The 27523-nt window shown below is 40.2% G+C and overlaps 1 long non-coding RNA gene across 1 annotated transcript; it reads left to right on the top strand.

Annotated features, from left to right (window-relative positions):
* The first annotated feature begins 6 nt into the window (after window positions 1–6).
* On the top strand, window positions 7–27329 carry LOC138686110 (uncharacterized). The gene is made up of 6 exons (XR_011325440.1): window positions 7–292; window positions 998–1136; window positions 18758–18860; window positions 20239–24639; window positions 25751–25988; window positions 26904–27329. It is a non-coding gene; the product is annotated as an uncharacterized lncRNA (long non-coding RNA).
* Window positions 27330–27523: the final 194 nt, after the last annotated feature.

Genomic DNA, 27523 nt, shown 5'->3' with positions numbered 1-27523 from the left:
CCCGTTGCCATGGCGGCGGCCGCGGCCCCGCTCCCCCGCCGCCTTCCCCCGTCCCCCACAGGCAGCCCCGCTCCCCGGGCTCGCCGCCGGGGCGCTCCCGGACAGGAGAGCGGCCCGGAAACCGAGTCAAATGACCGGATTTTTTTTTTTTTTTTCTTTTCGCGTTTCGCCGATGCCGAGATGGGGACGGTGCCTCGGGGGGGGGGGTGGGGTGTCACCGAGCTCTCCTCGGCTGCTTGTGCAGACAGACAGACAGAGACTTCCTCTACCGCCGCAGGAGCGCATGCAGGAGGTGCTCGGGTAGCCGCGGCAGGGAGCCGGGCAGGAGCAGGGTTCCCCGCCTCCCGAGGAGAGCAGGCCGCAGGCCCGGGGGCTGCCTGCCCGTCTCCCTCCGGGGCGAGGGGCTGCCCGCCCGCTCCTCTCACACCTTCCCCTCCCCGGCAGCCTGCGCCGCAGCGGGTTTGTCTGCCAGCTCCCCTTGCACAGAGCAAAATTAGGCAGCTGTTGAGTATTTATCATTAATACCGTGTTACTTCACAGCTCGACGTCCCAGAAGAGCTTTTACTCTCCCCAAGAGGTTTTGCCCAGGTCTGCTTGGCAAACAGTTTGCATTTGTCTGGTGGACTCAAAATAAAGGAAAGAACAGTATGATCTTCTGGCTTGTCTCTCACAGCCCGGTATTTTTTACTTGCGTTGCCCGAAATTCCACTGACTTCCACGAGACTCGGGAAGCCGGGTACAAACCTACCCTTCTTACTTCTGTGCCATGAGCTGTGTCAGTCCACTATGAAAAATGGCCTGTTACAATCAGGCGTAGCAGAAATAAGTGCAAGGGTTTTTGTATAGTTACATGAGTTATGTACAAATAATGGTGGTTGTAATGGTTTTTTTCTGCCTTGAATTTTACAGACTAGTGGGAACAATCAGAAATTTTAAAAACACCAGAATATAGGCCATAATATTTGACTTTTTTTTTTTTCACTTTGATCACATCCAGATATTGAGAATGAGGAGAAGACGGGGCATTACCTAGTAGGATGAAGAGGCTATGCAAACAAGCATGTACTAATCCAGTGCCATGCAGCTATGATGGAAGGACGTCCTGGTCACTGTGGAGCAGTAGCAGCTTTACCTGGGTATGAATTGCTTTCTAATATAGATATGTTTAACATTCATATTTTAATCTATTTTTCAGGGCATGACATTTTGTTACTTATACAAGTAAAGGTTTTACATTGCTGGTTGAAGCCAGATGTGTAAAGCAATTGCCTTAAAAGCCTGCTCTTTGTCCAGAAAAATTAGTTAATCTGTGTATCTGAAATCACTCAGCTTGTTGAACCCAGCATAGAGGGCTTGGACAGGGGAACTACGCCCTGCTTACTGCTCTGCTGTTAGACTTGCTGGGTAATTCTGGACACGTTACTTAACCTGCCTATGTCTTAGTTTCAATAAACTGGATATGGGGCCATGCCGTATCATACTGATGTTCATGAATAATGCATCTGCAATATCTGAATGAGAAATGTTTTATTTTGCATTCAAATCATCTGTTGGTTTGTCAGACAGAATGCTTCACCTATGCCTCCTCATGTACAATGATGGCAAAAGTTACTCTGCTCTGAGGCAAACTATGTTTTAATTTGGTAGACCTGAAGAAAAAAAGAGCAAACTAAAGACCAAACTGCCTTCACTAACTTTTCTGAGATTAGATATTCGCTAGATCCTTATATACGTTTAAGATTTTAATTTTATTGCATTAATATACATCCCCTGGAACTTTATCACATAAGCCTCTTCCTACCAGGGATTTAGACTGTTAGTTAAAGAAAATGCTGTATGACAAAGGGTTAGTTTGAGAACTGCAGTCAGAAATTACAGTGTAATTAAAGTCACTCAAGAAATAGTGATACTGAAGTCTGCCAATCACTGCAAAAGAAATGGTTAATTTGCTGCTTCTGGCATAGAATATAACATTACACATCAGAGGGATGCAAGTTCTGTACCGGAAGTAGGCCTATTAAGGAGGAACTTAGGTATTGCACAGTATAGTCAGTAAATCCATCACTGTTCTTGCTACCAGCTATTGCTGTCAGTTGTTGGGTAGCCTTAAAAGATTTTGGTGTTTTATTAAAGGTCATGTATGATGCGGGAGAGGAAATATAATGTGGTTTGAACGGAAATCTATTTTAAAACTTATTTTACTAGTTTAGTTGAACTGAGATATTACTTCTTGTTCTAAAGAAAAAAAAAAAACAGTGTCTGTAGGAAGAAAGTTGCAGAGCATGGCAGCAACCATGAGGGAAGCAACCCAAGAGGGAAGTTTTGTTGTGGTCTTTACTTTTCAGTGTCATTTGCTGTGAGCAGGGTAACAGAGGATGTCTCCTCCATGCCAGTGCATCCACTAGTGTGTCAGTGGAGAAGGAGATCTGTCGTCCACATGAGTGGCGTTGAGGAACGCTGTAACACCCCACAGATCCTGCGGAGTGTCGGTATTTGTGAAATACTTGAACTGTGCTAATAGTACAGTGTAATTATAAGTAAATCATAGCTGCAGAGATTTAATTTAACTACACCCAATATACACAGGAATCAGTATTTCTTTTGTAGGTCAGTCATATGATGCAAAGAGATCTTGAAGTGGAAAAGCTTAAAAATCAGTGAATTGATGGGTGAAAATACAGGGTACCATGTACATTTGAATTATCTTCTTTGTGTATATATTGCACATATTCCATTCTGTGTACGTTCTAGTTAGTGCAACTTGCTTAGAAGGCTGTAAAGAAATAAGCAAACAGAAGAAAATAATACTTTTTTTCTATTTTCAGAGTCATTTTGTATATATACTTCATAACTTAGTTTTTTGCAGTAAGTTGAAAAGTAACCTTTGCATAACATTGTGTAAATAGAAGATTTCTCTTCCAAAAAGCTAGTGTCCACTTGCTGCTGCTTATAAAGCCACGGAGAGAACTACCCACAGTTTCCTAGTAGAAGTGTGGTGACTTGCTGTGACTTTCGTGAGAGAACAAGTCTTCGTCGTAGAAGATAATAAAACCATGATGTCTAAGCAGAGTGCTGAAGCTTAACAGATAATCTTATACTGAGTTTAATAGACTTTTGTGAACTTGCTGATTAAGTGCTCCATGCTTATCCTAATGTGCAGACATAGAGAAACCATACAAACAGAGGCAGGAAATACTCAGAACAGGAAGGGACAATGAGTTACTGGGACAACTGTCCCACAGCTCTGCTCAGTATAGCAGAGGAAGGAGGGGCTAGGAGGAACAGATGACATCTCACACACAGCACTGCAAACAGTGTGTTTCTTAGCCCCACTTGCACTTCCTACGGAACCCTCTCTCTCAGTGTAGGTGTATAGGATTTGCACATGCCAACTCTGTGCTGGCTGCGGAAACTGAGGCCAGTTCCTATGTTGATGAGGCTGGTTCCAGTGTTGTTTTGGCAGAGCAGGGGAAAGGCATTCTACGTAAGTATTAGTATTACCTTTTCATTAATCTGTTTTGTTTCTTATTGAGGCATTTTACCTTTGTCTCAGAATTATTTCATTACTTTACCAAAAATAGAAGATTAGAAATATTCACAGAAAGCGTCCCTTAGAATTGACTAAACACTGGGTATCATTTGCTGGATTTATGAAACAGTGGATATAGTAAGTCAAAAACATTCAGGAAGTCTGAATACTTCTAAATAGATCATGGTTTCAAGGGCAGATAAGCCCTCCACAGTCACACCCCCAACAATGTATGACTACCTCATTAGCATTAAGGGACTCTGACCTTTACCAAATCTTGAATATCTAACTTTCTTGGTTATCAAAACCGGCCTCGCTCAGGTGCCAGAAGCAGTGTTGTCATGGGTGCCTATACAGGATAATTTTCCTGCTAAGAAAAGACAACTCTGGTGTCGAACTGTGTCAGACAAGAATGCTCAGCAGGCCTGGATTTCTGTGAAGGACAAAAGGGTCTGGATTCTCCTCCCTATAAGCACCACCCACTCTGAGTCATCTGAGCTGGAAGTACTGGCATAATTGCAAAACATCTTCACACAGATGGTATGATCCAGTGTAGGTTACACCAGGACTGGATTCTTAAGTGAGCTATTTGGCTGTGTAATTAAAATATGACAAGGAAAGGTTTTTACTCTTGGGGATTTTTCAATAACATTTCTTCACAAAGTGGAGAAAATGTTTTTCCTCTTTAGTGTCACAGGGTTACAGAGTATGAATGTTTATTTTTGTTGACTTGTTTCCAGATAAACATAGGAACGGATTGTAAAGGTCACTTTTTTTTTTTTAAATTCAACTCCAGTTCGCTTCCATGTAGCATCTCTAGCGTTTATCGCATCTGCCATTCAACGTTTTTAAAACACAACTTCAAAATTATCTTACAGAGTTCCAACACTGCAAATCATAATGAATTTTGATCACTGTATATGTGATGATGCTTTGTCACAAAGGTCCAGATCCCTGCAGGGCATATACTTACGCTGATTTTACTGAAAGTTAGGGGCCACAAACAGTTTTACGGTAAAGAAAATCTGCCTTTTCACCTATTGCCTCTTACTTGAAACACTTTAATTTCTGATCACCTAAGCTGAAGCACTGAAATGTGCAGATGAGGTGTGTTGGACACTGAATACCTCACTCATGGCAAGCCTCTGGATGCTCTGGACCCTGTTCTCCATTGCACTAAATGTTTTGTAGTTGTTTAGGCATGTGCAGCGGATGCAAAGTATTAACAAATCTGAATTCTCCACTTATGTCACTGGTAATGTTTTGTGGACACTTTGCAGAGATATAAATGGCAACCAATGGAAATTCAGAGTTTCATGAATCTGATTTCTAGAGACTTGGAGTTCTTTTTATACCAGCTGAAATCAATGAAACCATTTTCTGAAAATTGGGTTCCAGATATTAAAGTCTGGCAGGCAAAGCTGGGTTATCCAAAATTAGATGCCACCTCTGAAAAGATAATTCTAAGTGATTATCTCACAGGGGAAGTCTGAGACAGAGCCAAGATTAGAATCTAAATCATCTGATACCCAGTCCTGTGCATTAATCACAACACTGATTTTTTAATACTGTGAGCTTGAATACTGACTTGTTAAAAAATAAATGCAGTTTTCAAAACTCATCCACAGCACATGCAAAACAATGTTTTGACATAATCTGCTGATGGTAGAATCCTGATAGCTGAAGTCTATTTGCACTTCAAATTTTCAAAGAATGTGGTTTCCAATCAGTTCGTCGTTGCTGTGAAGTTAAGCCCCATACAAGTGAATGTTACTTCTAACAAATTGATTAATGGCGCTTTTTTGACTGTTCTTTATATGTTTTCTGCATTTTTAAATTCAGTTTTTACAGAACACTTTTACATGAGTATATGCTTGGTTGCTGTAAAAACGCAATGATGGAATGCTGTTGTTTAGAAAGAAAATATTGTTCCATGCTATTGGATTTTAAGAATAGCCCTTATTATATTCTTGTTAGTAGGAATACTTAGAAAAGAAAAAAAGTTGCAGAGAACATGACACCTTAGGTAACAGTAATTTATGTGTATTATTTAACCAGTCTGTATTTACCTGCAGTAATGACTTTATGATAAAGTATGACCTGAACAAAATGCAGTCACTGGTAATCGAGTTAGCTTGCATTTGTGTACATGTTTATGTGACCATAAGGATATTGAATTTGTGATCGAAAATTGTTGTCAGCACCCCATTGTGATAGATTGATCTGTAATGATTATTATGTACTTAACAGCTCATGTATAGTTTTCACAGAGATTATATCCTGCAATGTTTCACAGATGTAAGTAAGTGATTCAGTGTATATTTTAGTATGTATGCAGGACTATATGGAGCCTAGCTCCATGTGAGGATGAGTTATGGGGAGAGTAAATGAAAGGTAGCATTGAAGTGTGTTATAAGGATCTGTTATTTTAATTCATTTGAGGGAAAAAAAATGTTCTGTACATACTAGAAACTAGAAAGCTGTGAGTTTTTCCATTTCCCTATGAAGAAAGGCTGAGAGAGTTGGAGTTATTCAGCCTGGAAAAGAGAAGGCTCCAGGGACACCTTACTGCAGCCTTTCTATATATAAAGGGGGCTTATAAGAAAGGTGGAGAAAGACTTTTTACCAAGGCCTGTAGTGACAGGACAAGGGGCAATGGTTTTAAACTGGAAGAGGGTAGGTTTATATTGGACATAAGGAAGACATTTTTTATGATGAGGGTGATGAGACACTGGAACAGGTTGCCCAGAGAGGTTGTGGATGATCCCTGGAAGTGTTCAGGGCCAGGTTGGATGGGGCTTTGAGCAAACCGATCTAGTGAAAGATGTCCCTGCCCATGGCAGGGGGTTGGACTAGATGATCTTTGAAGGTCCCTTCCAAGTGAAACCATTCTATGATTCTATGATTTTACGAGTTGCAGTGACTGAAGCAAGATGACCAGAAATTTCAGAGCAGAGCGTGCCGTGGAAGTAGGACATATGGGCTTAGTAAATAGACCATGTGCAAAGATATCGGAGAGTTTCAGTCCTGATTGAGTCAATGCTGCAAAGATGCAGCATGCAAGAGGTTGGGAGACGGAAACATCTGCACCTTGGTTTGCTGGTCTATGGGATGCAGGAAAGCCTACTATACTGCTGTGCTGCAGGGTTTTTCAAGCTCTCCCGCTGCCAGTACTGGTCCTGCAACACTTGGAGAGTTCTATGTAATACTTTGAAGACCAGGGAGGTTTGACTAAATGGGAGACATTTCAGAATGAAGTGCAATGTCTTTCATTAAGTAGCTTTTCCAGAAGGCATAAGAATTGTCAATATATGATATTGCTATATCATATATTGGTTTGAATTGCACCTCTCTTTTTTTTTTTTTCCCCCCAAAAGACTTGTTTTTTTTAAAGCCTTTTGTTTTTAACAAAGCCCAAATGGATTTCTCAGAAATGCTGGACATTTGCAAAGTCCATTGATTTATGTCCAGTGCAGCAGTGCAGATGCTCAGCACAATTACTTTTTTACCATACTCCATTCAGTGGTAAGAACTTTATCATATGAAAGCAACCCAAGAACTGCTTCAAAAACGATGTGCTTTCTTTTTTTGCTTTTTTTTTTTCTTCCTACTGCCATGGCACAAGAGAAATAATACATTCAGTGTTAAAGTGAGAACTAGTGAGTACTGCCCTCGAAATTCCTAACTACAAGCCTCTGGAAGCTACCCTGGTTAAATGAAGGCCAAAAACTTACTAAGATTGAGAATGAAAATGGGGAAATAGCTCAAATAAGTGGATGCACCACTAGCTTAAAATAAGGAAAACCTCTTTGAAAAATATCTGAAGCTTTCAATTATCAATTTTACAGAGATTATTTGCCCTGTATTTCAAATGAAATAAGGCAAACAGAAAGAAAAGAAAAGGAAAGGAAAGGAAATAAAGGTTGGGGTTTTTTTCTAAATTGCAGGTGAAGGTCGGGTGTAGTCAAAATTTTTGTATGAGAATTTTTATGCTTCCTTACAGGGAGGATATTGAGGTCTCAATCTGGATAATAACACAGGAATGTGCATTTACTCTGGATACCAGTAGCCAGACTCATGAAGAGGAAGTCTCAGATGTGAATAAAAGACTGCAAGGCTGTCCCCTAATTGATTAGAAGCAAAGAACTGTCAGACATCTGAAGTGTGCAAAGCATAAGACTGTCCTCTAATTTCTCAATTTTGGCAGTTTTGATCCCACTTGTACTTAAAGTTAGTATTAATCATGGGGAAAAAATGCAACCTTTCTCCCTTTAATCTTTCTCCCTTTAATCAACAGTTTATAAATGCAGTAGCACATTTCAGATGTCAGTAATGTATTTTTATCTGGCAATTGATTAATGTGCATACTAAAATGGATAGGCCTGTCTGTTGAAACATGGAACAGTGAGACACAGCATAGTGCTGCTTGAGAAGGAAATAATCTCTTTTTTGGTTTTTCATTAGGTCTAATAGCTTTGTATATCCATGGAAATGTAACTGTTCATAAGACAGATACAACATATTGCATAGTTGCTCTACTTCCTGTAACTTATGTAAATATTTGTGTCTGGTTATTTTTGAAGAAACAGCCTTTCTACATAGAATTAGCTTTACAAGCAAAGGGAGTATTAGAAGAAGCACCCTGATAGGTTACTTACTAATCAGCCAGTGAGTGACTAGGGATTTAAGACAGGAGGTGGCAGTCTTGAGTAGCAACTCACTGCTGTCTCTGCTTAGTTAAGCTCAGATCCGAACTGGAGGCAGAGCTGGACACAAGTAACTCAGGATCTGAGCCCTTTTTCTTAAACATCGCAATGACAAGCAGCTTAGATACTGCAGATGGCAACAAATACCTTTGTCCTTTGTGCCTGATAATTAAAAATGCAGCTAAGTAATTTAATAATTTTAATGTGAGGTTGTATGTGCTTTCCTAGATTTTTTTAATATTTGGATCAATAGTTGTAGAGGGAAAGACTGCAGCACAGTGGAGAGGCAGAATTTAATCTTTCTCATTTTCGTCTGGGTTTGTTTCTTCTAACTAGGAAAATCATGTTGCAAACAAGAATAATTCCCAATAAAATACTGTATTGTTTTAATCAAGTAAGAGGTGTGTTCAATCCTGGTCCTCCTTTTAAGTATCTTGGAAGGTTGGGTGATCCTTCACCCCCTGACTGTGGTCTAAAAGTAGGTCATGAGGTACTTCTATCTCCCTCATGAACTACCACAAAGTAATGGCAAGACAACCTACTTTTATTAATGATATCGCTGATTGAAATTTTCTAATCAACAAATGAGCACAAAACCTTGCAATTACCCGGTCTCAGCAGAGAGGGGAACTTGATTACATCATTGTTCTTCCCCTGTGAAAATGCTTGGTTGGAAAGAGACAAAAAAAGATTAAATGAATCACAGTAGTTACATGCAACATCCCACTTCTAATCTTTTTGAAGAATGTGAACAGTACCATTCACTAGTAACCAAGAGAGTTCTGCAGTGTTGCTTTTTTTCTGCTGGGTATTCATAGTAGGAATTTTACTTGTAAATTTTATTGTAAATTTTGTATATCTATTGATTGGTTTTCCTACAGCCCTGCATTTTAAAAATACGTATTTTTGACCAAATCTCAATTTACAGTTTTTTCATTCAAATGCACATGAAAAGTGTTCCTTTAAAAGTTTTCAAAGCAACAAATCCTTCAGAGTAAGTTACAACTCTGCTCTACCTAGAAAGTATACATGCATGTAAGCCTTGATCCATAACAGAACTAATTTCCTAAGCTTGTTTTTTGTCACAGCCTGTGGACAAAAAATACAGTCTTTTTTTTTTTTTCCCTGTGGCTTGAATCCTTCAGTTAGCCTGTGCATGCACAAATCTGTCTGCTTCACACAGACACAATAGTCTACCTGGATGTATCTGAATGCAAGATCAGGCTTTCTGTAACAGTCCAGTCCTGTTAGACACAGCAGACATTGTCATGCAGCCTTTTGTTTAATCTTTTTATTAAACAAACATTTTCCTAAGTTTGCATAAGCAGTCGCCCAGCCATGGCTTCCACACAGTCCTTTAATAAATAGCAGGGTGTGGTGATTAAATTTCCTCAGAGGCTTTTCTTCCATCTGACTACCAAAGAGTAATTTATTCCTCAGTTAACATCATTGCTTACTTGCTTTGTTTCTTCACCTCCTTCGTCTGTCGGAGATAGATCAGTAAGTTAATAGCTGTCTTTTTAGTGCAAAAAGGGGGTGCGGGGTGATTCTTTGAGCCTGATTCCCTAAAGAAATAAGGTTTATGTGATCATACTCTGTCTATTCCAACATTCAGCACTAATAACATGGAACCCTGTTGGCCATTTCACTTCATATGGAAGAGAGACAGAGGACTCTAGTCTTCCAGCTTCGTAGCAATTTTATGAAGATGGATGGCTGGGAGGAGGAAAGAGGTCCTACTACTACCTCCTAGCAAGGGAAGCTTGCAGTGTGAACTCATTAGACAACTGAAAATTCATTCAGGCTCTCCTTTGAGGCACAAATGTCTGAGACGCTAGTCTTCACTAGTTGCATTGCTGAGAATTTATTCACATGGTGATAGCTTTCACTTCAGTGGACACTAGTGAAGACAAGGCACAGGCACTATTAGTACTTTTGGTTTATGGAAGTTCTACAGTGACATGATAGCTATCACAATGTGAACACATGCCTATCCTTTGTAGTGAATATGAGGCTGTGTCTCTTATGTGTAGATGGGGTACTTGGGTATGGCTGTCATGGTGCTGTTTCAGATAACTCTGTCTTTAAACATTCCTGTATCCTTCTGAAGGTGGAATGTACTGTACTTGATGCTGAAGAGGTATGAAACGCACACAATTTTTGAGTGTCTGTGAGAGAATAAGATATTTTTTTCATTTAGAAGATATATGCTAGGTTCCAAATATCAAAATGATGCAATTTTAGACCTATTTGCCATCAAGATGAGCACCTGTCTTTTTGTGTGTGTTTGTTTTTTAAATAAGACCACTGAAACTGTGAAAGAATGTGCAAAACTTGCTTCATACAGCTGATCAGTACTGATCAGTACTTTTAGGTTGAAGGCTGAGTCTTAACAGTTGTTCTGTGTATGAGTTTAATTTTCACTCCTTCACAGTCATGTTTATGGGATTGGAGAATGTGCCAAAAGGTATTTTGCTCTATGAAAAAGTGCAATAAACTTGGGCCCTGTAATGTCTGTGTTGCTGGAGAAATATGGTTTCCTTTTCTTAAGTAGGTGTTTTTGGAGTCTTAAAGACTCTATTTCTGTTTCTTGGTTTTCTTAGCACAACAGTAGCTGCAGCCTTGACTAGTTTAGAACATGGACAGATATTTTGTTCCAGATCCAGATGTGCAGAGAAAAGAGATTTTCCATCCACAGCCATATGAGTCCTTCTAGCTGCTACATACTGACCTGTCACAGAGCAGGTTTTGTGAGTTCTCTCTAATTCACATTAAGCATAATTAGGTAGATTATTTAAAGCAGTTTAAAATCCTGGTCTGAGATACAGCAGCTGGCTTTGCCTCATCTGAGTTAGCAGTACTCCCATAAACTCTTCTGTTAGCACATCTGAAGAGTGCTGAAGAACTTTTGTGGTTGTTAATCCTATCCACTGGCATTGCTAGATGTAACCTGAAGCCCTGTTGATAATGCACAAGCATATGGCATCACGAGCAAGACTTCTGCCTACACAAAAAGATAAATGAATACCACTTGGGGACTTGAGTATCTAAGCTCAACAAACAGAAAGAAAAAGACTGATTCCTATATTTTTGCAAACTAATGCCAGTGAGCAGAATCACATTTTAAATAAGGCCACATGTGAAAATGGTTTCCTATACTAAGAAAAATTGTAGATAGGTGGAAACAGGGTATTTGAAGAGCTGTTCAGTGGTTTGGGGCACTAAGGACATCTATTCTGAGTGTGGAAAAAAGTCCTCATTGGATTTTTTAAGAAAAAAATGTAGTTGAACTGTAACTTGGACTGCGAATGGCATGAACAGATGTTTAGGGAACCCTAGCTCTCTGTATGGTAGGAAAGTCTTAAGAGAAATGAGCAAGTAGGTTCATGAGCAATGGAATCGGTGAAGCTTGGTTTCCAATGGATCTATGTCTCATGCAAATTTTTCCCCTGGCCTGGATGGTCTTTTTGTCTGTCCTAGATCAATCATCTGATGTCTGATAAGAATGGGGCTTTTGCAGTATCCTTTTCCATGGCTGGAGGCACCATTTGGATCTCCTTCCTAGCTGGCTGCCTACTTCCATTAAACTTGTGACAACTTTGTATCTTGAAATCTGTGGTTCACTTTCACATTTAGTTGAAAAGCAGACACTGCATTCAAAAGTTACTCAAGGAGGAAGTGAAGACAGTGGAATAGGCACTCATACACAAAATATGATGACAAAGGCCTTTTTTCCTTAGGAAATCCAAACAGTTGGAGAAGGCACTTCCTCCAAATTTGGTGATTTCCAGCACTGGCAAGGTCATCTCAAATTGGGGCATAGAAAGGGTAAATGGAAGCAGCACTAAAACCTCCTTTCACATTGTGGCCCTTGAAGCTGTTTTGTAGAGAGCTGGGGTACAGGTTTGTAACACTGTACTCTTGTGGAGGGTTTGTTGGCATTTATTTGGAACTTGGTTATTTATTAGGTGAAAATATGTAGTTAGAATTCCAGGTGTTGGTCTAAATCTATATGTAGATTACATTTTTTAAACTATTTGTTAGGCAAGTGTTACTGATATGATTAATTTTGCTTAAACTGTTAGTCATTCCGAAGTAATATATAGTTTTTTTTCTAGGTGGGAGCTGCAGTGGGTATGAATGAGAAAACAAAATCCAGTAACAGGGGCATAAAACGATCTACCTGGACATGTATCTAGAACAATTTTATAGGCACATTTTGTGAACAATTTTCTGTAGCTGTTATCAAGATTTTTATCAAATCTTCATCCCAGTAGGTCAGAAGTCCATTGTTTTGCTAATGCTTGGTTGACTTGAAAAATAACCCTCCTTTGACTATTTGGGAACGTGTAGCTGAAATATGTGGTAGTGGCAGGCTATGCTTTTGTCCTAGGGAAAAAAAAAAGTTTAAATGGAAAATGAAAGAGGAAACTATCAGAAGAACTTTTCAGAATAAACAGCTGTATGTTCTTCCCCTCTGTCTCTGAAAACTTAATTTAGCTGCAGGCATGGGTTTGAATAAGCTACCTCATGTTTGGTAACACCAGCTAAAACTTATTCTATACAGTGTAATGTATACCTAGTATCAGACTCAGTAAGAAAAAAATAGGCTTCATGTATGTCATTGCATGTAAAAATAAATACATGTCTTGACTGCACAAAACAAAATGCTTTATCTAGGTGCTTATCCAAGTGCAAAAGTTTTTCCACCAAATAAAAAATATCTGTTGAGATAACTAGGAGGGAAGAATCTGTGTAGATAGGTGTGATAAAAAGACATCTTTGCCTCAATGAAATTCTTAGGAAGAATATACCAGCCACTAGGGCTTGTTACAGAATAATATTTCAGTTAAACAAACAATAACTTACGCTTCTAGAAAGTAGTAATGCTTCTACAAGAACTATATGTAGACTAGACCCTAGGATATGTTGTCTAAAAACACAGTGCTTATTCAGGCATAAGTTCCTTTTAAATCTGAGGAAGTTAATTTCTATTTTCCGCTTTTATATCATTTCATATATTACTCTACTGACTTCTGTATTCAGTTCCTGCCTTCCAAGCCTTACTTTTTCAATTCTAATAAGCAGTCAGCTTGCAGGGCATGAGCCCTGCTTTCAATAGTTGCAGTTTATAATATTGAACAATACTGAGGTAGGTAGATTAGGATTCCCCTCTTTAAGGAATTCAGGGTGGTGTCAAACCTGCCAAATGACTCCTTCACAACACTGTGATACAGGTGGCATGACTGGTGTGTTCAAATGACTCCTGCCTGAGCAGTGTGGGCGTTGTTGTACACTAGCACAGGTGTCCTGACTGTTCAGATCTGTGTGTGCACAAGCTTAGCCAACATCTGAATCAACTCCAGGGCCAAGAAAGGTAGTAGTGGTGGGTTTTCAGGCTTCTTAGACCATTTTCCTGCATTGAACACACTATTTGCCAGCAGGTTAGAACTGAGCCTTGGATATCATCTATGAGTTTGCTGGGTACATATGGTAAACAAGAGTTGTCTTCCAATTTGAGGCCTCCTTTAGATACGTGAAGGTTAAGTGCGCTCTTTCTGTTTGTATCAACACCTTATGTACTACGTGAATCTAAATGAGTAGTTTGGGGTGCTCTTTGTACTTGGAGCAGTATGCGAACAAAATGGTTCCTGTGATTCTGCAAGTGGAAGAGATCTTTTTGTGTGACCTTGGCAAGCAGACGTGGGTATGTGTTCATGGCTGCAGGAGGGACAAATAGTTATGGAAGCTGGAGATTGGGAGAGTACTTATGAGAAGTATCACTAAATGTTTACCCTAGCCTGAATAGTCTTCCTTTGGTGCTATGTATTGGAAGTATTTGTATCATGGAAAACAACATTTAACCACAAAGGCTACGTAGAGTGTGCCCTAGTGCCCAAGAGCACAGATGATAGCCCTAGCAGCCAGGGTCTTCCTCTTAACATGCTCACTGTAAGTCACAGCATCTCAGATCACATTTTCCAGTTCCACTTTCAGTGTTCCTTGGGTAGTATTTTGAATATTGTCAGCTTAAAACTTAACTGTTGCTCAAGAATATTTCACTGGTTTCATTGGTGAATATCTAAGAAAAACTGAAAGCTACAGCTCATGAACAGGACAGTCTTTCATTTAATTTCTTTTTCTTTCCTCCTCCCCAATTTTTTTTCTCCTTGAAGCTGGCAAAGCCTTGCACGTAGGGATTTTTTCTCTCTGGTCTCATGCCCTGAAATATGACCTCATCATTCCAGACCAATCTGTGGCAGTCATTTAGCAATACCTCTGCTAGATATGGGATATTAAAGTTAAGAAAAAGCATGTAGTTTAACTTCTAGAACACAGGCTAAAAATTTAGTGCCAAAGCATGGAAAGTCTGTTTTATTCCCAATGGAAACAAATAGACTGCATTATTGAGACAATAAAGATGGAGTCCCATAATGGTATTGGACACAGCTTTGCTTTTCTTATTGAAGAGAGCTCAGAAGTAATTGACAAAGTAAAATGAATCACACCCTAAATTCCAGCCAGCTTCTCTCAGCAAATGGTCAATAGCCAAGAAAGAGAAACAGGCAATTCAGAAAATGATTTGTTCCCTCAATCTTTGATATCCATTTCAGGATAGAGGAACTCGTCCCTCACAAGGAGGAAGGGATATGTGCAGCTATCATTGCTCAGCTTTCAAATTAATTCCACTCTAGCCTATCCAACCTGTTTTTGTTACTGGAAACAAATGAAGATGCAGTCAGTATTTGCAAATGCAAAGTTCTGCAGAAATATAAGTCATTCTGCTATATTTCACCCTGCTCCACAGAGCAGCAGAGAAGATTTTTTAAATTTACCCACTAAGAACGAAGTGCTGATTTGGCTCTGTGGTTCTTGGAAACTGTCTGCTCTGCTATTTCCTGTTATTTTCTCAAGCTGTGTATTTCAGATGTGAAGGGGGACCTACTCAAAATCTCTTCATGTTTGTAGTGGTATGACATGATCCCTTGGACAGATGTAGATGGGTATTATTTGCCAGTAAAAAGGGAATGGAAAGCAAAAGCATGGCATAAAGTTTTCTCATTTTAGTTCTGAGGATTTGATGCTTAGCGCCAACACATCATGGTTAACAGCCTTCCCCAATGCTCACCTTGCTTGACATGTTCAGCAGAGGCTGCATGCTAAATCTCACTTCCTAAGACTTTCAGCACTTTGCATGATTGTTGCTCCTTTCATCCTGAGACACGCTTTACATGGCCACACAGTGAGAAGGTCCTTGCTCGCTTTTGTAGCGTTGGCAGCAGTGCTTAGCAGCTCCTTTCACACAGCTCTGCCGCAGTCTGGCGTTGTGAAGTCGTCTGCAGGCCAGACAGTGCTGCAGGAGAAGCAGACACTTTTGAACAAAATTTCTGGCTGTATTAACAGATGATTAAATTTAAAGACAAGGCATTGCCACTGTGTGTGTTTGAATGATTGTGGTGCTTCAGTCTATGCTAGTGTTTGCTGACATATGTAATTTAGAGAATTTTGTTCGTTTATGTTGGGAGAGGGGAATATATCACTGCAGTGATCTGACACCTCATCTATGTTGGTGGCCTTATTTCAAACTGTTTTGGATGCCAAATTGAATAAAGTGCTTTCAGAATCTGTGGATGACCTGGCAGGAACTGCATGATTGTCCTTAAAACCATTTGTACTTTCTGTTTTGCGACCTTGGCAGATCAGTAACTGGGAAAGTTGTTCACATGCCATCTGCACCTGCTAGCTTTGCCATGCAGCAATAGGTCATTTCCTTTCCAAACATGACTGGCTTCATGTGGGAAATTGGCAGCTCTTATATGAGAGCAGTAGATTCCAGTTTCCTCTTTTAGCTTTTCACTAAGATAGGAAAGGAGTTGTTATTGTTATGGTCCCAGTGCTCTGTGTCAGAGCTCTCTTCCCCACATAACGGCTTTTTCAGTCATTCAAAAACAGTTTGTCAATAGTATATGGCATCATATCTTGTATTGTGTATGAGATTGCCCCGAGATAGTTTTTTTCCCAATATCATGGGCTTAATTCTAAACAGAACTGGACAACCTACAGTGAAAATATTTCCCTCTTCTTTTGCCTCTTGGTCATTCTTCCTCTCTGTGAAAGAATAAGAGAATGCAGTCTAAAGTGGCGATCTGGTGGTAGGGCTTAAGAAACAACATAGTGGAATTGAAGTGTACTTTTCTCCCTATTTCTTTGTCATAGCAAAAAGATGAGGTGAAGTGGCGTTCATTGTTCTTTCAGTTCTCTTCTCCAGAAATGATGGAAAGCTGTTGCGACTTCTTCTTTGTAAGGGGTGTTTAAATCAGCAGGTAGGGAAACAGTGGTGTTGGGCAGGATGCAGGCAATTGCCTCATCTCCAGTCTGAAGTATTATCTTTGCAGAGAACTGCAAAGGAGCTATGTTGCAGACAGCAAGGTGGTGAATTCTGTTTCCACTCTTAACAGCATAAAGCAGCTGCATTGGCTTTACAAGTGAATCAAAGATTTGCTTTCCCTGAAAGTTAGGGTAAATTGTTTGTTGCATCCAATGTGTGTCTTTATAAATGTGCACCATCTTTTTCTTCCTGTCAGTTAGTGGAGATGGAGATAGAATCATGTGGTTTTGTCTGTGCTTTTGTGTGGCGTTATTAATGAAACAGGTAATCCTATTTGTCATAAAATCAAGGCAAGTATCTCTTGTGTTCTATCCATCTGTTCCGGACACGAACAACATGCTCATCACCATGGTATTGGAACAGTCTGGTACACAAATAGCAATCATCAGTTATTAACATAATATTATTACTTGGTCCATAAAGCTAATACTGGCAGAGCTGCTAGACATCACACACTGTGAGACAGTTTCTCAGCTCATGTACTTTGTTCTGCCAGAATATGGTAATATTCTGTATAAAAATCAGTAAAGGATGCATTTTTTATTATTTCATGCAAGCAGCATAAATTGCCAGTATAATATATATCAAAATTTTCTCTTTACATCCAGTCATTTACAATCCATTGCTATCTTGTTGTAGAACAGCATTCTGTAGAAAACAAAGGACTTTTTTTTACATGCAGTAGATCAAATCAAACCACTGAAAGTTTCCTTTCTCCCCCAGCTGTTTGTATGGACTGATACAAGAGTGGCTTTTTACATGCAGAAGGCCATTTATCTCAAACTTGAACTAGACAAGTTAAGGTTTATTCAGCATGCAATCCACTTCTGTAACATTGGAGGGGTGGCATGTGATTGCAGCCCACCAGGAAACTGTAAGTCACTCTCTGCAGACACTAAAGCAGTTGCTTCAATACCTTTTGAAAAGAGTAAAACTCGCTCTCTGCTTTTCTAGCCTGTGGAAGGAACATGGACTGTTCAGACAACTCTTTTCAGGACTTAGCTTACCAGAGAAGCAGACTGCAGTCCCCCAAAAGATCCTGAACACCCTACAAAATTTAGAGGTTCCCTACCTGTCCTTAATCCCCTTCATACATCTCATTTACACACATTCAAAAGTCCAACTTGAAATGTCTCCTTTTGTTTGGTCACTCTTCCTATGATATAATGTAAAGATTTTTTTTCAGAGTTGAACAAGCCACATTTTTTAAATCTCTCGTATTTAAATTGCTGGTTAAAATGAGTAGATTCCTCTCAGGTGGCACGTTTGTGCCAATCTGGTTAAATGAATAGCCCATCTATATATCATTTTTCTTCCCTTCTTAATCAGAATATATTCCCGGGAGACCTATTTTGCAAGCTTGTCTACAGAGACTTCCATACAGAAGCAAGATGGAACCTTTTCAGCTTGCAGCTTCATAGTTGCTTGTGTTATAACTATGAAACAAAAGTGAAACCAAGTCATTATAGTTCCTAGTTTTTACATACAACAACTTCTTCTTGCTTTAGGTGGCAAACTGCTGCTAAACTAACATTTCTGTAAGTGTTACAGTGTCCATACAAATGCTGCTACAATGAAAGGGAACATCTTTATCTGAGCTGGTTGTGATTATGTCAGTAGGCACAAGCAGATTGCATCAGCCATTATTACTCTTTTAGTGAACATGAAATTTACTGGTCATGATATTGGCTCAGTCTCTATTTTTGTATCAATAGCTTTTTTAAAAAAGTTAACTACAATAATTAAGCTTTACAATAAACTAATTAAAAATGTAAATGGCTTCTTAAGAACACTGTTGCCTAATGGGCTATATATGTCTGGAGCCTAACTGAAATGGATGGCAAGGCCAATAGGAATCTTGTTATAAAAATGGAGGATCATTCCCTACAGTTCAGCTGTGCCTTGAACACTTAGCTTTTGGCTCAACTGTGGGAAGGAGTCTGAAGTACTGGGTGACTTTCATACATGTCTAGATACAATGAAGGGCAAAGTGCAGCATTTTTATCCTGTCATTCCCTTTTATCAATCTCAGTTATTAAGCAATTTGTGGATATTAAGATCAACCTTGCCTTAAACATTTAATAGACATTTCTTATTAGACAAACTACATGTGTCCCATTACATTTGTTTCAGGGCCTGTCTCATTGGATGCATAACAGACTGTCCTTCAGGATATAGTCCAGCGAGTAGGAGTAGAAATGTGTTTTAACTTGGCATAATTGCAATGAACATAAAGGTATGGTTGGAACTTACTTGGAACACTCTCTTCTTTCTTGCTGTTGTAGGCCAGTATCTTGGTTCTCTGCCGTCAATTGTTTTGGAGCAATGTTACTGAGAAGAATGAGTCACTTCTGGCTCAGTGTAATGGGTTTATCGGGACTGAAAAAGCTATAGTTGGACTAAATGCCGTATCCACTGTTCATTTTATGTAGCTTTTTATGATGTACAGTGACTGCCCACCAAAAGAAAATGAAGATGCATCACTTCAGCTTTTGTAAGAAAGATCTATAACAGGTTTTGCCATATCCATGAATAGAAAGTGGTTACAGAGGTTGTTATCTTTCTCTGCTCCCATGGTTGCCACTGCACAGTTTCCCCTTGTCGTCTTAATTTTAGATAGGCTGTATCCTCCTCAGTAATCTTTCAGGTTTATGACATGGAGCTTAAAATGCAACCACTAAAATAGGGTGGATGATTATTTTGCACAATTTTGAATGACTACTCAAACTAGGCCTTGGGGGAAGAGTATGGCCTCATAGTTTTGTAGGACTGGGTACCTCCCAAAATAGCTGCTCTGAATGGGGTATCATTCAATGTGCGAAATGTTAACTTAGTACATAGGCATACTCTAGAAGAGATCAGGTGGACTGTTTTGAATTAATGAGGGAGCCTGGGGTCTCTGATATTGTTAGTTACGTTAGAAAGCACAGTAGTCCATTGCCCTTTCTGAACTATAGTACTAGAACAAAAAGCAACGAAAAATCATCACAGCAGAAGCTGTCACCCTTGTTCCCATGTGTGCTATATCTCTTCCATGGGGATCTCTTGTGGACACCAAATAGGAAAGCAAATGTAGTTGTCCTGATTCTTTTTTTTTTTTTCTTCAAGTGCTATCTCACATAATAAGCCTTTGTGGCTTTCTGCCTCACCCTACTTTCTGATGCTCTTGATTTAGATATGATATTACCATGTCTTTTGAACCATGTATTTTAGCAGATTTTGTATTTGGATGTAAAACTCCAGCTATGGAATGAATATTACATGGGGCAATACTGTGCTAGATAACAGACAAATTTGAATAATCTCATGTATTTAAAATGTGACCGTTTTTGCACAGTACAAAAGAATCTCATTACTTAATGAACATAGGCAATGCATGCAGTGTGTAGGGAGTGATTGCATTTAACTATGAATTACTTGATCTTTAAATAGCTTTTTTTCCTTAAGGTAAAAGGAGCAAATGATTTCAGTACCCTATCTTGAGTAACATTCTTTGTAATTATTTTTCACCACAATAGCCAGTGGAATGTAAATAGGTTTTTTTAATTTCTTAGTGGTAAATTTATAGCTCCTGAAATTATATATCTGTTCTCTCTCTTTTTGTTTGCTTTTAGGGAGAAATCAGAGCTACTTCATCATTGCCATTTTCATGCTGTGGTTGGTCTCAGGAAAAGGATTGCATTGATGAATTAGTGCAACAACCCTCCCAGCCATGGAAGAATACATCTTACAAGAAAAGTCATAGGTGACTAATAGGCGAGACTGGTCATCCCTCACCCACAGTGGTAAGCAGACTTTTGAGATGTGGGAGAAACATTTTGGTATACCTGAAAATCAGTCGAGATTAAAATTAAATTAAGCATCTAAATACAGAATTTGGAATTTAACATGCTGTGCCTTGTGAACAAAAACAAAAAAGAAAAATTAATTTCCACTGTGGATATTTTAGTCTTGAATCATGCTTTTCTACCACATTTCAGCAATGTCCTGTATCTTAATACCTTTGCTTTCATGTTAGTTTCTTTTTAAAGTTTGTCAGTCATTACGCAATGTCATTTAGAATCAACTTAGCACCCTTTCGTTGTGTTGAGTGGTTCCAGTGAATAATGAATGCGGGATTAGCCTGCTAGTAATTAAATGTTGTTGCCTTTTAGCTTGAAAATGAAACACCTCTATGGAATTTAAGAGGTTCTTGCTTTATTTAGGTTGTGTGTCTAAATAGTATGGATAGGTGTACCAGGTCAGTGCAGACACAATGCAATCTTAAAAAAAAAAAATATTTAAAAAAGCAAAAAGAAAAGAGAGGGAGGGAGGAAGAAGAGAGCAAGAAAGTGAGAGAAGGAGAACAAATTCACCCAATCACTAAAACTTTGAATAGAATGGAAAATTTTCCACACTTAGATGAATCCTGAGTGTAATTTCCTAATTTTGCCTTTGTATGATCCAGATAAAGGGTTCATGTCTGTACTCATTTTCACTCACAGATGGGTCTTCAAAATTTGCAGGTGATAAGTTGTGTAAAATAGGATGTATTGCCTATTTGTTGAAGCCTATAGGTGTACCTATTTCAATAAAGCAGAAGCTAGATTCCTTACCATTTGTGGACTAAAGAACCTACTGAATGCATGCTTCCCATATTGGCTTTACTACTATGCAGAGTTTTACCACTCAAATTCACTGATTAATGTTTTAAGCAGAATGAAACCTTTATAATTTTTTTTTTCAAAACCTGTTGCAAAAAATCACAGTATTTCACCACTCAAAGACAGTTCTTTGCTTCTTCAAAGACATTATTAAACAAATCTGTACCATCCTCCTCACAGGACTGTAGTGGTGTACCCTCATATGATACAAATTATAAGCTTCTGTCTGAAATAATAGGGATGATACCTAATCCTGAACTGACAGCTGAAGGATTTTAAATAAAGGTTATCAATGACAGGTCTGTAAGCTAGCCTCAGTTCTGTCTGTCCTGTGCTGGGATAAAGATGAAGGCATTTGACTCTCTTAACAAGAGAGAGGCTCTAAAAGCCTGAGCTTTTATCCTTGAGCTTTTGTTACATTTAAGGATTCATGCTGAATAACAATAATAAAAGATTAATCCCATCTGGTTTTCTGTTGTTAGTTAGTTTAATTTAGTGGATGACTACTCAAAGTTTAGTCTGCCAGACAAGGAAGGTATGCAGTTATCAACATTACTGATAGGATAAACCAATTATGTAAGCTTATTTTCAGATCTCTCTGAATCCCGTAATACTTAACAAAGTAAAACTCTTCAGTTGAAATGCACATGTTTACAGAAAGATACAGCATCAAAGAGAGGTTTCATTTAGAGCTTCGGGTAGACTAAGTGGCCTTGTTGACTGATTCTTTGCCTGTTGCCATTTTTAGGCATGAAATATAGCAGGAAACTGAAAAGAAAATACGGACAAGAAAAAACAGAGTCATAAGAAACACTTTTGAGAGTTGTCAGAAAGACTTTTGTGCTTAGAAGGCTGTGGAGGCCCAAGCACTGAAAAGATCAGTATGTGCTGTGTTTTGGGGGTCTAGTTAGTGCTGCATCTTTGAGCTGTAACAGTATTTCTCAAACTGTGCGTCCAACCATTGCCTTGGCAGGACTCCAGGTTAATCCTGTGTAGGGAGAGGAAAGCACCCATGGGGCTTGGCAAAAGTTGCTTGTCCTTTTCTCATGAAGATATGCATTTGTTCCTGGCTAGTGTAGGAGGTGGCTCCTCCTTTCTCTCTGCATTTGTAGGCTCCATGAAAACAGATAATTCCAGAAGACAGTCTAATACGCAATTGCAGACCCAAATGTCACTGTAGAGGTCCGAGACTGTCTCTCCTGACACACAGCTAAATTGTACGTGCATGTGCAAGCAGTTTCACAAGCCTACTAATGAATGCCCCAAACCAAGTTAGATGGAACTTACAAGGGATGAGTAGGGAGAGAACAAAACACCAAAGAGCAAGAAAGACGAAAAGCACAAACAGTGAGAAAGAAATTCAAAGTGTAGAACATAGAAAGTGTAAACTGGTATCATCTATGCCACGCCATGAAAGGAGGGCATTCTGTTGTTGAATCACATGTTGCAGGCCCCCATAAGTGTACAATACACAAAGTATGGAAGATGTTGTGCAAGGCAGGTGTGTAAAAAGGATGAGCAAACAGAGGAGGATAGTGAACAAAGAAAAATCGAGAAGAAAGTTTTTGAAAAAGGAAGAGGTCAGAAGAAAAAATAATGACACAAAAGCTGGTATTGAAGAAAAGGGGTGAGACAGTAGAAGGAAAGATGAAAGAAAGTACAGCCACTGATTTGATGTGCTGTTTTTCATTAGAAATGTATCCTTTTGCCACTTCTGGATGCCATACACATATATAAGAAAATACAAGCTTTTCAGCTTAACAGGGTAAAGGTCCCTTCCAGAACCCTGGCACTAAAAACCACATGCAAAACCCAATAAAACAACCTTTGGTATTAAATCGATGTCAGTGTTAAATAACATCCTGTGCCAGGCAGGGAGATGCCAGCCCAGCTGGATGAATACATGCCAGAGCATTTAGATGATAACTGGTATGATGAATCAAACTCTTAAGCAAATAGATACCTAGGTAAAGAGCAGGGCGACCAAATTCCATGGTGCACTACCCTGCTATCTCCGCTGGGTTGCAAAATGCATGAGTCAGAGGTAGAAGATAGCCCTTGGCAGTATCTGTGGAGAGTACTATGATCCCCACTTAAGCAAACCCGTGCGTTCTTGCTTCCTGATGTTTCTGGGCTCTTTTCAAGGTGCTTTCTAGCAGTACTCTCCCCCAGTGTCTATGTGGCAGTCAACCAAGGTCTGCATCATTAAGAAAGGGTTCATTTACTAGAAGGAAATGAGTGCTGCAAGCAGGACATCAGGTGCTCAGGAGACGGCAACCTCAGAGTCTGACCTCCTGTTGCACAGTTGTGGTCCAGAGTCTGAGCTGCCATTATAAAAACAACAAACAGACCATATCCTCAGCTGGCATAGAGCCACAGAAGCTCAGCATAGAGCTTGAGCTCTGTCGTCTTCATCTCTTGTGGCACTGACGATTATGGTTAAAAAGGTGCCCAGGACGTAACAGATGAAGTAAAGTGTACTGAATTCACCAGCAACCATAAGTAAAAGCCTAAGCTGCTTAATTTATTCTTGGAATCATTTTACCACTGAGCTTTATTTACCTTTCTTGTGGGTGCTGTCATAAATGGCCCGTGGGAACAGTGGAATTGTCATTCCTGGACGTTTTCAAGAACATCACTACTGGGATTGAAATGGATGCAACCAAAGCCAAGGAACTGACTAGACCATCTCTTGGTGTCTCTTCCAACCTAATTTTTTTCTGTGATTTTAGTAAATGCATTCAGTTACTGTCCTAAGCTTGCAGTGTTACACTGCTTCCACTAGGCTTGTGTAACAAAAGCCCCAACTACCAGACCCCTCTGCTTCCTCCATGGCTACTCATGCAATACAAAATGTGGTGGTGTCAGTTTTGCAGAAGGTTGGGAAATCAAGATCTGAACCATGGTGACAGTGTAAAGTAAGAAGTAAAGAAAGATATCAAAGTTAATAGCTAGCCAGCTTATTACAGTGTTTCATGTCCCACTCAAAATAATTTTCTGCTTCAAATTTGGGTGACAGTTGCCACAAAAACTCTCATGTGCTCAGAACAGTACTGAAGCAAACTGGGCCTGGATTCTGAAGAAAGGAGCCAGAACAAGGTGCTAGATCTCCTTCTAGGAGTTTCCCAAAAGAGATTTAGCTCACCAGAGTTGGACATCTGCTCTCCAAGCATCCTGCTGTCCCTTCACATCCACCAAGTGCTCTTGACACTTCACCTTGCCTGTATCTGCTTGGCTTCTGCCTGTGATTGGAACCAACGTGGAATCTCCGGCCCCATTTCCCTCACTGTAGGATGCAAATACACAGGCTGTATGAGGCAAAAACGAGAAGTAGAGCTGGACGTTAGCTGTTTCCTGGTGATTTACAGACTGGTAAGATCCATTACACCATCTGGTTACCTCCCTCCTGTAAGAAGCAATGTGTGATAGTGGACCAGCTCTTTTAAACAGTTCCAGAATACCCTTTTCCTCTCCACTTCTGTTTTTCTGATGTCAGGCTACACCCAAGTATGGGTTCATCATACTGGTATTATAGGTCCATCAGCAACTTACTTCTCCTTTGCCCCTTACTTCCTAAATCAAGAATTAAGAAGGAGAAGAATTTGATAACACCATTTTAGGTGTGCTGCCAGCACATCAGGAATGGACTGCTTATATTGTCAGAAAAACATTGGTAGCTGACAAGTCCTGCAGAGAGATTAAATACATGGGAGGACTGTGAGCAATACAAGAGACATGCTGCTATTGATAAGCTAAAATCAGTGTTTGTTTCCCAGCACTCCCAGTATCAAAAGAGCCAGTTGCAATGTCTCAGCTCACTGTTGTGCATTCCTGGTACCTGACCTTGTCCGTGTGGCTGTTGTGCATCTGTTAGCCTGTGAGCTTCCCACTACATGGATCACTGACTGAGAAGGGGGAGGGGAAGTGAAGAGCAGAGGAAGGCAGGAGGGGAAATAAATACCTAAATTGTTTTTTTCTGATTTTGTACGTAGTCTAGGGAAAAGGACACTGGCAGGACCCGAATGATATCTGAATACTGCTGTGCTAACATGACAGCTTTATGGGGAGGCAGTACTGGGTCAGAAGCGTGATTCCCCCTACCTTTGGTTCAAGAATTGTTACACAGGGGAAAGACAGACATTTTCAGGGTAAAAACTGTGGTAGAGTGGTAGAGAGCAGACCTGAAACCTTCCTTTGCCCTGTTACTGTGTGGCATAGTTATACAGCTAAAAAATATTGACCATTTCATATGAAATAAGGGCAGAAGAGGAAGGTGGAATGAATCCTATGCATGTCGCTGCTTTCTGCAGGCTGCAGTCCACACGGACAATTCCCTTGCAGTCCCACTGACAGCCCCGTGGCAGATCAGGCATGTGGGCTCTGTACTGCAATGCAAAACCTGAGCTCATGCAGCTGTAACGTTCCTCCTCCATAATTTGTGCTGTTTTCCCTCCTTCCTCTCCCCTCTTACACCTGCCTGCAGCCACTGCAGCTTGCTTTCTCTCTCCCTCCCATCCCCTGTCCTCCTGTCCCTTCATTTCCCAGGGCCTCCTCTGGCACATGCCTTTTGTGGCCTAGAGAGGAGAGAGATGGGAGGAGAGGATGGCAGGTCACCTGAGTGGAACCAGGAACCAGCAGAATTCAACCTCAAAAACATGAATTGGTGGGTCAGGATACTGCCCCGGGGTGGACAAGAGTGGGGAAGGTGACTACAGTTCAAGGTAATCTGTGCTCATGGCTTTTCCTAGGCTGCTCTGGTAGAGCGCGATAGCCCAAGCCAAAGGAAATTCTGCAGCTGATTTCACTAACATGATAAAATCAGCCTCTATTGGCACAGGCAGAATTCAGCCCTGAAGGTATATGAATAATGCTTCCCTAACTGGCACCTGATACTGCTCCTTGCATTACGCTCCTATTAGTGAGAGACACGCGAGGCCTCTCTGACCGTCCAGTGGTTCGTGGGGTTCAAGACCAACTATGAACACCCACTGAAGGAAGGAGGAGGAACGGGACAGAATGTGATACACGGGTTATAAATCATCACTCTGATCCCAGCTAGAAACCAGGCAGGGGTCCTGAGCCTGTTCATCCAGTTAAATGGGTACACGTGCAGACACTCAGCTGCAGATGACATCAAAGCAGTAGATGACCTCAGCCTGCAACATGGGCAGCAGAAAGCCCTCCCTGCACCTCCCTGCAGAGCTGAAGCAGACCCACTTTTCACACTGCCCTTGCACCCAGCCTGGAGCCATGGGTTGCTACGCCTGCCACACTGCTGGTTCAGTCATACAGATTAAATATGCCCTTCTCAGACACGGAAGCTATTATTTCTCTGAGATGAAACAGCATCCCACACTCTTATTAACCTGTGCCCTACTTCAGAAGTAAATCTAATTTGTGGCTTTCATAGTTAGCTAGTGCTGGTGTTGGTTCGTCCCTGCGTCTGCTCTGACTTTGCTGGATACATTTATGCAGTGCCAGATGTGGCAGAGCCCTATTTACTGTGGCCTGTAAGCGTTATTCCTCACAACAGAATAAGGAACTGGGGTGCTTGGAGCTTTTTGTTTCACTGGGGAAGAGAAAAGTAAAAGTACAAAAGTTAAAAATGTCCCTGCAAAACCAATTTTTGTATTCAGCAGAGAATAACGTGCTGTCTGCTAAATGAAGTTACTCATCTGGGACATTTCTGCACACCTGGTCACCTTCCACAGAGCGTCTCAAGAGTCGTGGTGTATGAGGGAGAAGAGAGACTTTCAAAGGATTGGCTGGATTTCCGATGGCAAACATCAAACAAAATGGGTATTGTTTCACAAATACACAAAGTATATAGGAACACGGAAGTAGAATCTCCAACGATGGCCACTGCAGAAGCAGTACCTACAGTAATTTATGTGGTAGATTTATCTGCAGATTATGTTACCTAACAAGCAATGCAAGAAAGCAAAGGAAACCCCAAGCCTTTTTTAAGCAATGCTCAATATTTCCAATTATAGTCGGCACAGTTTATTGACTTTTTTTAAGGAATTGAACATGACTATATTAAAACCATGAGGATGCGTGAAGCATGAGTGACTTTTCATGATCTTATTGTGGGGGGAAAAAAGGACAAGACGGCGCAATTTCAGTCCTCTGGGGATTCAGCTCTCTTCTGTTGCCATCCAGTGGAAAGGCTCCCGTTCACGTCGGCTATTCTGGTAGTCCCTTGGTGTACTGACATGGCTGGCGACTTGCAGCTTGGTGGAAGTCAGCGTGTGAA

This window comes from Haliaeetus albicilla, chromosome 7 (assembly GCF_947461875.1).
Source record: "Haliaeetus albicilla chromosome 7, bHalAlb1.1, whole genome shotgun sequence".
Lineage (NCBI taxonomy): Eukaryota > Metazoa > Chordata > Aves > Accipitriformes > Accipitridae > Haliaeetus > Haliaeetus albicilla.
Note: the sequence above shows the minus strand (reverse complement) of the source record. Positions and strands in the feature narration are given on the sequence as shown.